This window comes from Mustela putorius, unplaced genomic scaffold (genome assembly GCF_011764305.1).
Source record: "Mustela putorius furo isolate JIRA1106 unplaced genomic scaffold, ASM1176430v1.1 tig00000731_pilon_pilon_pilon, whole genome shotgun sequence".
Taxonomy (NCBI): Eukaryota; Metazoa; Chordata; class Mammalia; order Carnivora; family Mustelidae; genus Mustela; species Mustela putorius.
In genome coordinates this window covers 2,551,936-2,569,031 of record NW_025421461.1, presented here as the reverse complement: position 1 = coordinate 2,569,031, position 17,096 = coordinate 2,551,936, and the positions used below count along the sequence as shown (strand labels likewise).

The window sequence follows — 17,096 nt, the reverse complement described above, 5'->3', positions numbered from 1 at the left end:
GCAAAGCAGAGTTCCCTCTCGGCCTCCTGACACCTCTGGGAGCTGCAGACCCCACTGCCCCCAGCAACAGAGGAGGGGACAAACCACAGGAAGTGCTGACCTCTTCCTACCATGGTCGTTCAAGGGAAAGCTCTGTACCATTCCGGTGATGGTTGCACAGACTGTCAAGACTCCTGGGTACTAAACAAACCAATGATTTAGAGAAAACAAACCTAGCTACTAACAGCAACTGCAGTGACAAGGCCACAGGTCAAGTTTGAGTCTGATCCTTCCTACTTCCAAATTTTCTTCGATGACCATTAAAAGAGGCACCATAAATATTCTCCAAGACTCAGGATAAAAAAGAAAATCAACCTGGAAATATCGTATTACAGACAGTCTATTTTGGTAGAGCAGACTGAAATACAAATCAAAATTAAGCACAAACTAGGTCCCAAGCATGGGATGTGGGTCCTGAATGGCCCAAAAGACCTGGTTAAAAAGCCGTACCCCCTAGGCAGGCCTGAGATCTTCAGAGTCAAATCCCCATGGCTCCTCCCCAACCCTGGTCCAGGAGTGAGGGCCTCTGTGGTTCTGGAGAGAAGTCCCTCGGAGCTGTCCCACTGGTTCCACTGGCAGGAAAACCACTGGACACCACATAATCCTCTTTACCCAGCATCTCTGAGCTTAAACCACCTTACTCTGGGGAAGGCTGTCCTCCCACATTCCTTCCTTGTCTATTTACCCCCCCTCCCTTGTTTGCTAAACAAATATGAAATGGCCTTAAGTAGCGGGTTCCCAACCCACACATGTGAATCTCTGGGGAGCTTTGGAAACATACTTGGGCTCAGGCCCCCTCCCAGAACAATTAAAACAGAAGGTGGTGGGGCACGAACAATGGCATTTAAAAAAAATAAAAAATTTTAAAAAAGGCAGCTCCCCAGGCGATTCCGACAAAACATAGGAGCCAAGCAGAAAACCACTGGCTTAGAGAAGCCCAGAGGACAATGAAAACCACCTCAACAAAGAAATCCAGGCAACGAGGAAAGGAGGGGGTGCTGGGTTAGAACCCAAAGTACAGGCCACACCGGAGCTAGCACGGACTGACTTTGAGCTGAGCTTCCTGACGGCCAAAGCAAAGAGGGTTCTCTGTCCACAAGCAAGAAATAAAGCAGATTCGCAGAAGTTCTTCCTTGCCCTGGGGCCTGAGATGAACACCTCCCTGATACCCTCTGAAGGACACACACCGTGTTGCAACGAGAGCATATGCCACTTCTCACCCCACAGGGCAGCCTTCGGAAGGGTGCCCACCGGTCCGCAAATGGGTGTATCCTGGGCTGCCCTTGAAATCCATGCTAGAAATAAAAGCCTACCTGAAATCAAGGTCCACACATACAATATGTCACCAAGTTCACGCTGTCTTCCTGACCACAACATACCTAGCCTGCTCCCCTGAACACCAGCGCCTTGTCATGACAACAGAAGGGCACAGACGCTGTTTACTGAAGTAGAGAAATAAAGGAAGTGACTCATGAAAACACCAAGAACACTGAGACTGTCCCCATAATGCAGGAGCGGAAAGAGTCAAGCATTTCCCTCAATGCCAATGCAGAGAAAGGCCACTGCTCACCCTCAGACCCACTGCTGGTATCTCTCAGCTCTCAGAGCTCCCAAGACTGGCAGCCGGTAAGCAGGCCTCACGGCCACTAAAACCAAAAAATAACAGAGGCCTCCGAGTCCCTTACACATAGTATACTTTGCTGTTATGTATGATATACCTCAGGAAGAAGTTCTCTATATATGTGTTAAAATCAAAGGATTCAGGAAGTGACCACCCTCCTACCCCTTATTCATGACATTTTCTTTTTGGTCCGTGCACTGCATCACCACGTTTCAAAGTGGGCACTGACAAGTTACAGCGGTGACTACTCACAATCGCCAAAGGCAGAAACAACCCCAGTGTCCATCAGCAGACAGGCAGATGCACTGAGGTCGAGCTACACAATGGAATACTATTCAGCTATAAAAAGGAATGACACACGTGACCCCAGGGCTGAACCCGGAAAACATTGCTAAGTGACAGAAGTCAGACACAGACGGTCACATATGGAGGACGCCATGCATGTGAAACGCCCAGCGCAGACAAATCCTAGGGACAGAAAGCAGATCAGTCCTTTTCAGAGGCTGGGAGATGGGAGGATCAGGAGCAACTGCTTAATGGGTACAGGTTTCCTTCCGGGGTGATGAAAAAAGTCTGTCAACGACACTGTGGTAACCACTGCCCAACAGCGTAAATATACTTAATGCCCCTTCTTAACGCTTTGAAATGGCTACCAGGGTAAATTTTGTGTCACATGTATTTTACAATAAAAAAATTAAAATGGGAAAATGCTTCATTGTTCTGGTGGCTCAGTCAGTTAAGCATCCAACCCTTGATTTCGGCTCAGGTCATGTTCTCAGGATTGTGGGATCGAGCCCCACATTGGGCTCCATGCTCAGCACAGAATCTGCTTAGGATTCTCTCTCTCCCTCATCCTCTGCCCCAACCCTGTGCTGCGCGTGCCCATTCCCTTGCTCTCTCAAATAGATAAATAAAAATTTTTTTTTTAAATCATTGTTTTGCCCCAATAGAAGTGCTAAAAAAAACTCAACCCACATTAAGATTTTGTATAAAGATGCATCATTGGGGCGCCTGGGTGGCTCAGTTGTTAAGTGGCTGCCTTTGGCTCATGTCATGATCCCAGGGTCCTAGGATCAAGCCCCACATCGGGCACCATACTCAGCAGGAAGCCTGCTTCTCCCTCTGACATTCCCCCTGCTTGTGTTCCCTCTCTTGCTGTCTCTCTCTCTGCCAAATAAATAAATAAAATCTTTTTAAAAAAGTGCATCATTATTCCACATGTGCAGAAAGTCAGCTTCAATCCCAGAGCATTCAAAAATCAAAATTAGGATGGCAGGTGATCAGTCTTCACTTAAAAACAAGTTTCCAAAGAGCCCATATCTGCTTGCGATGTGTATCAAAGCACTTATCCGTGATGTAAGTCTGGGATTTGCTTTGGAAATAATCAAAGAGGGGGGAGGGGGCAGGATCCTAGATGAGCACACTCAGATATTCTATACTTATATGATTGAAATTCTCCATAATGGTAAGTTGTGCTTTGTTTTCAAGCAATTCCCGAATCTTTCATATTCTGGATAATGCTCTGCAGAGGTAAAAAGAACTAAATGCTCCAAGGCTGTCAAGTTCTGGTGGCTCTACCTGGGCCCTCCCCCTGTGCCCTACAGTTTATGGTCACCAGGGCAGGCCCATCCACAAGAGGCCACATACAGGGCTCCCTGGTAAAGAACCAGAGCCCCAGTTCCCACTGCCAGGCAGCAACACATGGACTCATCTGACCTAGTCCTTCACCCTGCAAATCGATACATTATCTAGACCTCCAAGATACCTGCCCCGAATTCAGCTATCAGCTAGGGTCAGGAAACAGGGAAATCTTTCACTGGAGTGCCTTTAACAGAGCTATGGAACCCCCACCGCTGCAGAAAGAGCTCACCTCCCTGCACCAAGGAAGCAGGATGCTGCCAGTCTCTCATCTCATCTCAGGATGCTACAACAGGAGGCTAAAATTTCAATTGCCTATCCACTTGCTTCTCCTCCTTCTCCTTCATCTTCCAGAACTAGATGAGGGGTGGGAGGCCAGGCAGGTATCCCTCCCTCCCACCCTGTTGTCTTCCCAGTATCTAGGAAAGTGCGTGGCCTGTAGTAGGTGCTCGACTAAATGTTGTCCGATCCTGACTTCTGATGGATACTGTTCTAAAGATGCATCATAAAGACTAGCTATTCAAAAATGCCAGTGCAAGACATCAAATGGAAGGCACCAGAATGTACCAGTGTTGGGTGCCAGAAAAGGAGAAGACAGGAGACAAGGGGTTATGGTACAAACGATACCACCGAAAATAGCATCAGAGATGCTCTGGAATGTAGAGCCCTGGGTCACAGAGAGGGGGGCGTGGAGAGAAGGGGTGGCTGTGTGCCAGGCAGAGGAGGGTGCGAGGCGAACGTCTAAAGCAGGGAGGGCAAGGAGGAAGGCATCAAACAGAGAGGCTGGCAAGCTCTACCACCCTGAACCCAAGACGTGTCCATGACCAACGCTGTGTAAGGCCCTGGTCTCCAAAGCAGGGCCCAGGGAATGAAGGGAAATGAGGAGGCATCATGGGAGGGGTAGGGGCTATGGAGAACGGGCACACGAAACCCCATCCAGAGATGGCGCCGACATTGGCGCTGACCCACTGTTGCCAGGCAACCGTGCAGGCCCCTGGCTGCCAAGTGTTCTGATTTGTCAATGAATCTCCAAGTTTGGATTGCTATGTAAGATCTCCTGATTTTCATGTTGGCGACTCTGGTAGACAGAATAATGGCCTCCCAAAGATGTCCACATCCAAATCCCAGTTACACGGCAAAGAGGAATTAAGATAGCTGACGGGATTAAGGTTTCTAATCAGCCGACCTCAAAACAGGGACAGGAGCCCGGATTATCCAGTGGGCCCAATGTAATGGCAAGGATCCTTAAAAGCGGAAGCAGGAGGCAGATGTCAGTGTCAAAGTGATGCGGTATGAGGACAGGACCAGCTACTGCTGGCTTTGAAGACAAAAGCGGCCATGAATCAAGGAACGTGGACACCCTGTAAAAGCTGGAAAAGGCAAGGAAACAGATCTTCTCCTAAAGCCTCCGAGAAGGAACACAGTCCAGGCTACACCATGATTTTACCCCCGTGAGGCCTGTGTTGGAAGTCTAACTCACAGGACAACTATTTTAAGCCACTGCATTTGTGATCATTTGTTATAGCACCCATGGGAAACTAATACAACAACCAAATTTCATTTTTAAAAAAAGGACAGTACAGCCCCAACAAAACACATCTGTGGGCTGAATGGGGCCCACGGACGACTTCATCTAGTCTACTCCAAGGAAGAGTTGAAGGCTGGGCATCTCCTGGGTACTTTGCACAGTGCCTGGCCCAGGAGCTCTCTGACACGCATCCCAGGGTTAACCACTAGGTACCTTACCTTCAAACCCACTCACAAAATTCTCCAGGGATTTCTGGAGAAACAGAGCTGCCTGGAGCACCTAGCAGGCTCAGTGGGTAGAGCATGCAACTCTTGCTCTCGGGACCACGAGTTCAAGCCTCATTTGGGCATAAAGCTTCCTCACCAAGAAAAACGAAAAATAAAAGCTGCTTGAGTATAAGCATCGGGAGCTCCATTCCCAGAGGACCTGCTAGCCATAAGCAATGCAGGCACATGCCCAGACCTCACCTAGGACCTGAGACACTGGCCTACAGTATCGTGGACTGGCTGAGAACCCTTCTCAACTCTGCCTTCTCCTGCAAGCATGGAGAAGAGAGAGCTGTGCAGCTCCCTGGGGAAGCCTCCAGAGCCCCCCCCCCCAGCCAGCCACCCACAGAGCACCCTCTGGCTCAGTGACTCCCCAGCACCTAAAGCAATGAGATCACTTTGGGTTTTTTTAAACAGCAGAGGAACACTTTTCAAAGGAGCTCTTTTTAGTTTCCCACATTCAGAGCGGCACAGAGCTGCTCTGATCAGAGGCAAAGTGGAGGACCCAGAGCACTGCCCACTCAACCACCGAAAGGTTGTGCGCAAGCCACGGCCGACTGGGCGCACTCAGCACTAGGCAGGTTCTGCCGCATATCCAGCCCTTCCCTCCACCCCGCCCACCCTGCTCAGCCAGGCTAGAGCCACCCTTCAGGCCCTCAGAAGCGCAGTTCTCTGGCCCGGAGGCCTCTCACTGGTGTGCCCCAGAGCTCCCACTTTTCCTTCCTACCTAACGTCTCCTCTGAAGCCTTCTGTGACACCCAGATTCACTCTCGGGGTCTGATACCACTTTTTCCATTCCTCCCTCCCTGGGCTGCCATTACTTTCTCTCCATCAGGAGCAGCTCTCTGCAGAACACGAGCTATTCGGGTCAGGAACACACAGCTCTTCACCGATGCATTCCCATCCTACGGCGCACAGTACATAGGTGCTCAATAAACACTAAAGATGGACTGGACCACAAACTAATTTTTTTCTGGAAACATCCAAGTTGTGATATGGTGACATGCATCAGATGCACGGGGTAAAACCTCCCTTCTGATTGTCCACGGATAAAGTGAATCTGCCTCAGTTGGGTACTCTGAACCACAACTATCTTTAGGATCAGCAAACAGGTGGGGCCCAATCTTTTCTCCTGCCCTCACCGGGGTTTACAGTCGTGGCTATACACCAGCTCCCGCTAGCAAAGCAGCTCAAAGGCAAACTCCAGCAGCCTGGGGAGTCATCTGTCCCTGGCACGATTCCACCTTCTCTGACGCCCCCTCCTTCTTTCCCGCAGCCTGTCCTCAGTTCCTCCACAGTAACTCAGGACCCAGCACCCCACATCTCCTCGCTGCACAGGCTTCTGGCTCCACTGTTCTCCCACCTTCTAATCCCTGATGTTCCCAGAGGCTCCCCTGAGCACACAGTTCATCTTGTCAGCCCACGCAAACCATGAAAATCATCTGGGGCACTTCTAAAAAAACTCCTGGCTCTCCCTCCCGGGTCTGGGGTGGGGCCCCAGCACAAGCATTTTAAAAAAGCTTCTCAGGCCACGTGATCTGCAGGTGCAGCCAAGGAGGAAAACTGTGGGCCTGAAGGCTGTCCCATCCACACTTCCCAGCCAGCACCAAGGCCTCCAGGGCCCCTGCCTCTCCCCGAAAAGACCAGGGCTCCAGGACCTCCCTTCGCGCTGAAACACACCTGTGTTCTCTCTGGAACTGCGACCCATCCAGTCTCACCAACCTGCCCGGTCAGGCCCTGCCCCAGGGTCCCTCCCCAAACACTTGAACTCCCTACTGCTAACAGCACCGAATCCCGGGGCCGCTGCCTCATCAGAGTCTACAGCCATGGGGCCACCTTAGTCCTCATTGTTCCCAGCGGGCATCCACAGAGCAGAACTGCCTCTGTGAATGTGGGATGCCCCAACCCACCCCAAGCTCTGCCCCCTGCTGTTCCCTCCTTCTGATATGCCTTCCCATCTGTCTTCTGTACCTGGACCCTGTCCCCTGTCCTCTGAGGTCCACCTCAAATCCCACCTTCTCCCTGATGTCTTCCCTGACCCTTCCAGATTCTTCTCCATTCTCGATGCCCTGACAAAGAATCAAAATCACGACTCAGCAAACCACCAGCTTCTAATTGTCTCACAAACGTTAACTTTGTCTTCTCAATCGGTGGCAGGAAACATGGCCTTTCATTTACACCCATCATTTTGACTAGAGACCACATGCTGCATATTTTCCAGGCCAACACCGACCTCAAATATTCTGCTCTAATGTCATGAAATTGTCCTTGACTTGACGCCCATAAGTCTACATCAACTGGACTGCTTCTCATAAAGCGCTATCAAAATTCTTCCCCTTGTCCTGTTTCCCAAATTTTTGGACCCAAGTACAGTCACTGTACCCCAGGATAGCAACGGATATCAAACAGGCACTCATGGAGAGGTTGCTTTCAAGTAAAAATGTGACTTTTCAGGCTGTCACTATTCCTCCACTACCACTTTTGGGGGGAGGGAGGGGAAGGGTGCAAACTCTGAACAGCCCAGCTTCTAGCTCTCACGATTTATTCACCTCAGCCTCAAAGAGTTTACAAAACAACAAATTTGAGTCCAAACCTCCCGGGCCTCCCGAGAGCACAGGGCAGGTACTGACACATAGCTGTTTACCATTCCTTAGCTTGGGAGCTGCAGGCCATTTTCAAACCTTGGGAAAGCGATCATACCCCAACCTCCACATACACTGTTAAGACCAGAAAAATCACCCAGTTGCTGTAAGTCATATGTTAATTGCCCGCTGAGGAAGGAGACACTTTATATTTTTATTTGTAGAACTTTTTAAGACTATCGAGTTATTCTGCAGGAACCCGATCACGTTTTAACAACCGGCATTAACCAGGAGACTTTTTTTTAGTCCTTAATCCCCATGTGTCATGTTTACAGAGCCAATGTGCAGAGCTTTAGGATTACAGAGTAAAAAAGAAATGAGCCCTTTCCTCAGAGCAATTTGGGCAATTATTTTAACACAGTTTTGCAAACACAAAAACCCTTACCAGCCCACACAGACTTCCTCCCAGCCAACCCAGCTGGGGTCCTCCCAGGTTCCTACTGTACGCAACAAGGCAGACACAGGTCTTTGAATTTACTTCCGTGGCCCCGGACAGGGAGGTGAGGGGTTGTCATAGAAACAGCTTCATGAGGCTCCAACACCGGATGGATAGGTATGAGACTGGCTGGGGGCACAGGAACAAGCCTGACCCCTCCGAACCACAGTCTGTTCATCTGTTGTAAAACGCGTACCTCCCAGGTACAGCGAAGCAGTGGGAGCACCTGGCAGGGCTGTAGAGTGAGGGAGAGGAAATAATGTGGTTTTGAATCTGACACAGGTGGCAGCGAATACCAGCTGGGGTAACTTAACTGGCTGTGTGGCCTGAGGCAGGCAGCTGAACCCCTCTGAGCCTTAGTTTTTGCATATGCAAAAAGAGAAACAGTGACCCTGCAGGATGGCAGAAATTCAGTATTGTGCATAAGAGGAGTAGCATAGGGCCTGGCACATAGAAGACATTCAAAAACTGTCAGGGCTCTCTCTCTCACACACACATACACAGTTTTGGTTTTGATGGACAAGCTGATAATTACTATTGGAGGAAAACAATACCCCCCACCAAACTCTAAACACCGAAGAATATTTAATCAATCTGAACCATTGGAGGGAGGAGGAGTGACTTCCATTAACACCAGTGGCCATCCCTAATGGCCCCGTGGGAGTCTCCTGGTGCCCTGCCCTTTCTCAGCTGCATTTCTAAAAAGCCTTGACAGTGAACGTCTTGTTGATGTGTGGGAACGATGAACTGGCTTTTCTAACAGAATCCTAGATTTACTGCCCCTCCGAAGGGCACTGACATCTTACAGCCCCTTCATGAACGAACACACCCCAACTAACTCACACAGTGATGATGCCTGGGACCACAGTCCCGGTTCTGATCACAGAAGAACAAATGTGAAAACATCTCTTTGACAAACGAAACTCTCTTCTCAAGGGTCATGCCATCATCTTGTAGGCGATTCAGGTACTTTTCAGAGGCAGAAAAGCACCGCTGTGTTTGAGTATCCCAGCAGTCAGGCACCCCCTTCGTATTCAGTCCTCTGGGCCAGGGTCCCCAGATCTGGGTCCAGGGCCAGGAATGTGAGCAGCACCTGGAAACTGGCTGAAAATGTACTTTCTCAGACTTCATCCCAGACCTACTGACTCAGACACTCTGGGGGTGGAGCCCGGCAATGTGTCTAAGAGGACTTCTGGGTGATTCCAATGCACGCTTGGAGTCTGAGAAACACCAGTCTCTTCTGCAAGATGGTTATTATTAGCCCCACTTGGGAGAGGAGGAAAACGCAGCTCAGTGATTAGAGTGCTCAAAGCCACCCAGCCAGGAGACCAATTTGTACCCACGTCTGAATCCAAAGCTATTTCTCACATGGCCTTTGTAGTCAAATTGTCTGTACCATTTGGTGCCCTCGGCTACTGAGCCACCGTGATGCGACGATGACATTAGCTTAAGAGGGGTGGGAGTGAGAGGAAGGCTGAAGCCTGCACTCAGAAGTGATTAATTATAGATGCTTTTAAATCCACATCATGCATCAGCCTTAGACGGTCAGCCATCCCTCAGGACGAGCCTGATTTTCCCTGTTCCATTTATCAGCGGGGTTGCCATGAAAAGAAGGGGGGGTGGTCCCTTCATTTACAGGCCTCTGTGCACCCGCTGCCTAGCACTGCTTTGAACAGAAAGAGAAGAAGTTACCTGTTCTGTCTCCAGAGCGCTTGAAGTGCAGCCTTGACGAAGGCTTGTCGGTGCCCAGGCACAAAGGTTCCAGCACCTGGGGATGCTGGGAATGAGTCACCAGAAAGAATCCAATGCATGTACACTGGGCATTTTAACAATGTTGCCGATCTGGTTCAAAGGAGGCAAACCTTTTTTTTTTTTTTTTTTAATCTAATCCTAAATCTGGCATCTATCAGTTCAAGTGGTTCATTAAACTCTTGACATTCAACCCACAGGGCTTTCACAGATCCTAGGTTAGGAAAAAGAACTCTCATTCGCCATTCCCAGCCTTCTACATCGACTTGGTGGTGATTTTCAAGACCACAAGTGTAGGCCATAATTTAGATAAGCATACCTAACACAGAGGGGCTGATGGGGTAGGAAGCCAGGTTTGGGAATCACCCAGGCCTTGGTTTGACTCCCAGCTGTGCCAGTTCCCCACAAGTTACTTAACCTCTCTGGGTCTCTATCTCCCTCGAAGATGGGTGGGGTAATCCCATCTTATATGGTTGTTTGTGGGGTTTTTTTTTGTTTGTTTGTTTTTTTAAAGAAGGCTTCCTGGCCAACTCGGAGCCCAATAGGGGGCAGGAACTCACAATCCTGATATCAAGATTTCGCTGAGATCAAGAATAGGTCACTTAAAGATCTGAGCTGAGATAAGAAAAGGACACTTAACAGGCTGATCCGTGCAGATGCCCTTTTTTGTTTTCCTATTTCTATGTTGATGTGAAGACAAAATGAAATGACGTTAAAAAAGTCTGCTGACACAACTTTGCATTTCAAGACATAAAAAACTTAACCACATGACAGGAAAATAGATCTAGTCAAAAAGTCCATAGATGGATTACACTCAATACACTCACTGAAGGGCTGACACTTACTTCACTCTATTTGTTTTTGTAAGTTTCTATTCTTAGAGACCGCGAACAAGCTCAATCAGACCAAAGAAAATTCCATTGACAAAGTGATCAGAAAGTGTGTCAATTTTCAAAAACTCAACAGATGGACATAAACAGTCATTTCACAGTGTAGCTGACAAAAACAAAATGTGCTCTCTCCCGCCCTCCTCAATCTTAGTTGCATTGTCCCACAGGACTCAGTCCGCCATCAACTTGCAGTAGGCCTTGATGTAGGTTTCCTCGTCTCTGTGAGACTTGGCTTCTCAAATGAGAAAGCAAGTATAAGAATATCTCCGAATCCAACAAACCCATTCGAATCCAGGCCCCATCATTTACTAGCTGTGTGACCTTGAGCACATGGCTTAAGCCTCTGAGCCTCACTCAGCTTCCTCAACTGCAGAAGCGGGATAATATGCCTGTGGCCGATGACACCCGTGTGTTACGTAACATGACAGACCCATATGACACATGACGCTAGACCAACAGTAGTGGTTTTTGCAAGAGCAAGAGAGAACCGTGAACCCTGTAGTAGGGGATCAATAAAAGATTGCTCCTCCGCCCCTGCCCAGGGCAACTCATCCACATCTCAGACTTTCACTAAGCATCTACCATGTGTCAGAGACTGGGGTAGGTGCTGGAGAAGTAGAGCAAGACTGGCCTTCAAGACGTCACAGTGCCACAAGAGCCTCAGATACAGAGATCAAGTGATTATGTGCTTGCTCCAAAGACTGCTGGGGGGCGCTGAGGCTTGGAGAGAAGCACTGGTGGCACTGGCTGGCAAGGGCTACACAGAAGATGTTCTTTTAAACTGAACAGATGAAGAGAGTTCAGCAGACAGATGGGTGGCAGGGTCTGAACTAGAAAATTCCTCATATCCCCCAACCTCAAGTTCCCCAAATGCAAGCCATTTCTTTTTTTTTTCTTTTTTAAGATTTTATTTATTTATTTGACAAAGATCACAAGTAAGCAGAGAGGCAGGCAGAGAGAGAGGAGGAAGCAGGCTCCTCGCTGTGCAGAGAGCCCCATGTGGGGCTCGATCCCAGGACCCTAACATCATGACCTGAGCCAAAGGCAGAGGCTTAACCCATTGAGCCACCCAGGCGCCCCAAACCCTTTCATTTCTGCAAGGCTCAGGGTCACCAGGTACTCATGCCATGAAACGACAAACACCACAGTCATCCATGATCTGTCAATATGATAGGAAGGTCCTGGGAGACAGGAGGAACAACTGCCAAAAAGCCTTAAAAACTTTAATGCGCTTCCAGGAGTATGAAAGGACAGTTCCGTGCACGAAAATTTCTTGGCACTTTAGTCCACAAAGAACTGGAAGTTACCCTCATCTTAATGCAATCTTTGGGGGGGGGGCACTTTTAAGTTCTGATGCCATTAAAATAAATCAAGCCATTAAAACAAATCAAAGTCCTAAAAACCCTCCATCTACTTTTGGAGGACTCTTATCAGAATCCCAACTCTTAGGAAATTCACACCTTACCAGGGAAGACAGTTATGTTAGGAGGCATCAATTATACTTCTACAAAGGCTTTTTTTTTTTTTTTTTTTTACAAGGGATGGGCCATTTCCAAGGCTGCATACACCAAGCTAGGTATCATCACTTGCAAGTTACATCTCTGCACATCGGCCACCGTGTTTTACACAACACACCTTGCTGGGACAGAGTTCTCCATCAAACCACCCAAGGTTCAAGGAGGCAAAAAGCTTGCGTAAAGGGGGAGAGATCAGTACATCCCACAGGACCATCCAAACTTGCTCTAGGTCCAGGGCCCTGTGGGATGCAATCCTGAATCGTGTCTTAACAATAATTTGCCCTTTATCTAACTCTTTACTGGCCAGTATTATCTCATGCAACGCTTACAGAAGAAAGCCCAGTGGTAACATGACTAAGCCCATATTAAAACTAAAGAAACTAGTAAGCTTTAAAAATATAAAAGCAAAAATACAGATAGAGAAAAGAGCAGATCTTGGTGGCTTCTCTGACACCATCACTGATCCCAAATACAATCACTGGAATAAGAACAAGTCAGGGGAAAAAAAAAAAAAAACCTGTAGTCCCTTCTGATGTTCATTTAAATACAGATGAAAACTTAATTATCAGTACGAACTCAATCACTGCTGTGCGGCATTCAGTATATGATTTTGCCAGTACCTATCATCTGGTATCTAGAGCTACAAGACGTACATGTTTTCTGCCAAATCCTCATTATCTTACGTAATTGGGAGGGGAGGTAATTAAAATTCACCTTTTTCAATTATGTTAACCTCCTATTCCAACCTCTTCTTTCACAGGGCATTTTTTGGAGGTAGAAAGGTAGAACTCATACTTCACATCTTTCCCAGCCCATTATCTTGTGTGAATGTTAAAAATAAAAAGGGGGGGGGGTGTTATCCTGAAGATCTCTCTTTAAAAAAATTTCTCAAATGTGTGGAGAGAGCACCCCGGAGACCAAGCTTCTAGTTCTGGCAATGACACGGTATCACTGCATGACCTTGGGCAAATCACTACATCTCTGGGCCTCAGTTTCCCCCACCTGAAGCCCAACATGGTCAAGCCATCCTCTCTTAAAGCGCGGATTTCAGATGCATCCCCTGGACAAATCAGTGAAGGGACCCCAGGCCGTGCCCCTGAGTGGCGGAATGGACTTTCACAGGCCCCTGCTGGGGTTTCTGGGGAGAGCAAGCTGCCCCCATCCTCCCCAATCCTCCCCGCAAAGCCACTGGGCCAACTTCAGGTCGCAAACAAAAACCTGTTGGCACGGACTCCTCTAGGAAGGGCCAGCCTCTCCCAACGCGCTCAGCTCAGGGGGAACCGCCCCACGGGCAGAGAGAGGAAGGGTCTCCTTGAAGAGGCCGGCCCCACGCACCCATTCACCCACCCGAATTAGCCGAACAGGACCGTCGGGCGGGGTCTCTGCCATCCCACGCGGAACAAAAGGCAGCTGGAACCAGGCTCTGCCGCCCCCGTCCCCGCTGTGCTGTGGGGGTCGGGGGTGGAGAGGGAGAACCTGGTCCCTGGGGAGGGAAAAGGGCCCCGCTCCAGCCCGAAGGTGAGGGGGGACGGGACCGGATCCTAAGACAGAGAGGACCCCTCCCCCGATTCCTGGAGGAAACAGGGGCTGGGCGGTGCACGGGGGCGGGAGGGAGATCGCGCTCGGCTCGGGAGGAAAGAGGCGCCTGGCCCGAGGAGGGGAGGAAAGTGCTCTGGGGAGGTGGGGCGGGGTTGTTCCAAGCTGAAAGGTAGAGGATGAGGGCCTGAGGAGGATCCTAGATCTGGGGTGGGAGTAAGAGGAGAGCCCCAGACTCCGGAGGATGTAAAAGGAAGAGCTTCCAGATGGGAAAATTGGGGGGGGGGGGGTCCTTGCAGCGGAAAGAGGGATCCAGATGGGGAGGGGGCCATGCTCCAGCCCGTGGGGCGGGGCCTGGTGGGAAAGAAAGGGGTCCCACCTGAGTGGGACCCAGCTGGGGCACCTGGGTGCATGCTCTGGGGGGCTGGCTAGAGGGGAGCGGCGCCATGAGGGAGTCCGTGCCCTGGGGAGGGGAGGGTCCGCGTCCCGGGGCCCGGCTCCCGTCCCCCGAGGCTCGTCGGCCCCGGCTCACCTCCGCTCCTCCGAGCCTGCCTGGGTGCGCGGCTGCGGCCGCGGGTAGCGCTGGTGAGGGGGGAGCGACCGGAGCCTGCGGAGCCGCCGCAGCCGCCGCCGCCGCCGCTGCCGCCGCCGCCGCCGCCGCCGCCGCCGCCGCCGCCGCCGCCGCGTCTGGCTCCGTTTGACACCCACACACCAGCCAACATGGCGGCCGGGAGGGGGCGCGCCGGCGGCGTGCGCGCGCCCGCCGGCCCCGCCCCTCCACCCTGCCGAGGCCCCGCCCCCGCCGAGGGCCCGCCCCCGCGACCTCCCCCCACAAACCCAAGACCCCGCGCAGAGTGCCGAAAGCTCCCGCGGTGCCGCTCGACCTACGCCCAAATCCCTCAAGCGTACCCCCAAACTCCACGCATGCATCTCAAGGACCCCCCAATCGCCCACAAACCCTCGCGAATTCATACCCGAACCCACGCACTCAGACACCTCCCCACAAAACCCCCACCCCATACTCCCACAAGCATCTCCCCACCCTCAGGCACGCACACGGAGTCCTCCACCAGCTCGGAAACTCCGTTCTGAACCTTGCAGTGTGCACTTGAAAACATTATTCCCACAGGGGCTTCTCTCAGGAGGTGGAGCCTGGAAGGGGCCAGGGGCTCTGGGGCGCTGGTCACTTTCCGTTTCTTGAGCTGAGTGCCGTTGTCACAGGTGTGTTCACTTTGTGAAAATTCACTGATGTACACTTCAGGTGTGTGCCCTTTTCCGTATGTGTGTTAATTCTTCAATCAAACACACTCAAAAATTTTTCTGAGAAGGGATGCATCGGCTTTGCTAGACAGCCAGAGAGATCCTTAACACTAAAAATGGAGAGCCCTTAGCCCACCGTCATCCTCGCATGAGGAATTTACACGACCTGAAACTCACAAAAGCAACACAGCTGCCCCTTCCATCTGGTTCATCCAGGGCCCATGAGGCACCAAGCTCTGTGCAAGGCTCAAAAGGAGTCGAAGAAGAAGCTGGACAAGAGGCAGACCTTGGAGAGGTTCCTGGGACCTTGCGGCTGACTAACCCACTCCAGACAGGGTGGCATCAGCAGAAACCCCTCAGAGCAGATTCTGGGGTGTGGTTCAGAGCTCCCTGGGTTGGCAGACAGCGCCATCCCTTTGCCTGTGTTCTAAGGAGGCCCAGGTGACATTAACACTCTGCCAAGCTCTGGTTTTCGGGAAGTTGCGTCTCTGAGTCCCATTCTGCCCTCAGTTACTAAGAGACCTTAGACAAGTCATTGCACTTCTCTGAGCTTTCTATTCCTCCTCTCCATGAAGAAGTCCAATGGATGAAGACCTCCCTTCTGTTCTTCCAAGCTGAAATCTAGACTTCCTTTCTCAGGGAAAAAGATAAGAGCAAAAGGAAAGGGGAGAAGAGAGAGAGAATAGAGGGAAGGGGAGGAAAGAAAGGAGAGGGAGGGGAAGGAGAGGGGGGATGAGGAGAGAGAAACGCAGAGACTAATGCAGTTGTGAAGTCACGTGGCCATTTTTCCTCTACAAAGACCAACACTGGTGGTTCCAGATGTTAGAAATTCCTCCCCAGGGTTTGCAACCCTCTCCCACTGCTCAATGTCCCTTCTCCACCGGGATAGTTAATTAGCCTCGTGGCAGGAACCCAAGCCCGCCCCTCTGCTGGAGAAGGCCCTCAACCAGTCCAACACGCCCTGTAAGCTGCAACTCACTCTTTGCTGGGCCTTCTGGAAGAGGAGAGCTTTTCATGAAGCCATGATCCCTGTCCCCCGAGTCTGAAGCTTCCTATGAATTACACACCCTGTAGGTGCCCGGTGCGGGCTCTAGGGCTTTCCCTAGATGGAGCTGCCCCGTAGTGCTTCCTGCAATGATAGAAATGTTCTCTAGCTGTGCCATCCACATATGAGCGCTTGGGATGTGGCTAATGTGACCCAAGGAGCTGAATCTTTAAGACCTTATTTAACTTTAATTAATTAACTTAAATAGCCACGTATTTAAGTGGCTGGACCATTATAAAACAAACACTAAACAGCGCCCGCCCTAAACCTCACCACAGCCCCACAAGGTGAGCAGTCTTATTGTCCACATCTTACAGATGAGAATTTGAGGTTCGGAGAGATGCCAGGACTTGGTCATCGAGGCCAATTTTCCCGCGTGTAGAGCCCATTGCCTTCTACACCCAGCTAACAAGTCTGCCTAGTCGCAGACATAAACATGCAAATTATGAGGAGAGACCTGGATACAGATAAAGAGACCATGGCGGGGGCGGGGTGCATGGCCGGCTTAGTTAGAGAAGCAATGCAACACTCGATCTTGGGGTTGAGTTCAAGCCCCACATTGGGTGTAGAGATCACATACATAAATAACAAGTAAATAAATAGACTTAAAAAAAAAAAAAAGAGGGAGAGAGAGAGAGAGAGGATGATCTTAAGTACAACCCAGGAAGTAAATCGGAGAGCAGGAGAAAGAGCCAGGCTGGGGAGTGGAGCAGGGCCAACTGAGGCCGAAAGACCACCACTCAAGTGCAAGGTCAGAGGGGACAGTCCTGCATTCCTCCAAGAGGTGTCTCCTTCCCAAACTGCTTTGAGATGTGAAGCATCTCACTGTCTTTCATGGTCCCTCTCTGATTACACCTTCACCATGAGCCCTTAAGGTCGGTCAGCAGTCCTAGTCCCCCTAGTTCCAGATGAGGAAACAGATGCAGCAG

General features: G+C 50.4%; 1 protein-coding gene across 6 annotated transcripts in view; it reads right to left on the bottom strand.

Annotated features, from left to right (window-relative positions):
- The window catches only part of EPN2 (epsin 2), an 82,368-nt gene extending 67,780 nt beyond the window's left edge, over positions 1 to 14,588 (bottom strand). For 2 of the 6 annotated variants that reach the window (XM_045083668.1, XM_045083669.1), the window contains exon 1: positions 14,395 to 14,585. The gene's annotated coding sequence lies outside the window, so the exon portion shown is untranslated. Of the gene's footprint in view, positions 1 to 9,862; positions 10,025 to 14,394 lie in introns of those variants that run through there. The other 4 variants (XM_045083663.1, XM_045083667.1, XM_045083670.1 and 1 more) reach the window with 4 other exon arrangements.
- Positions 14,589 to 17,096: the final 2,508 nt, after the last annotated feature.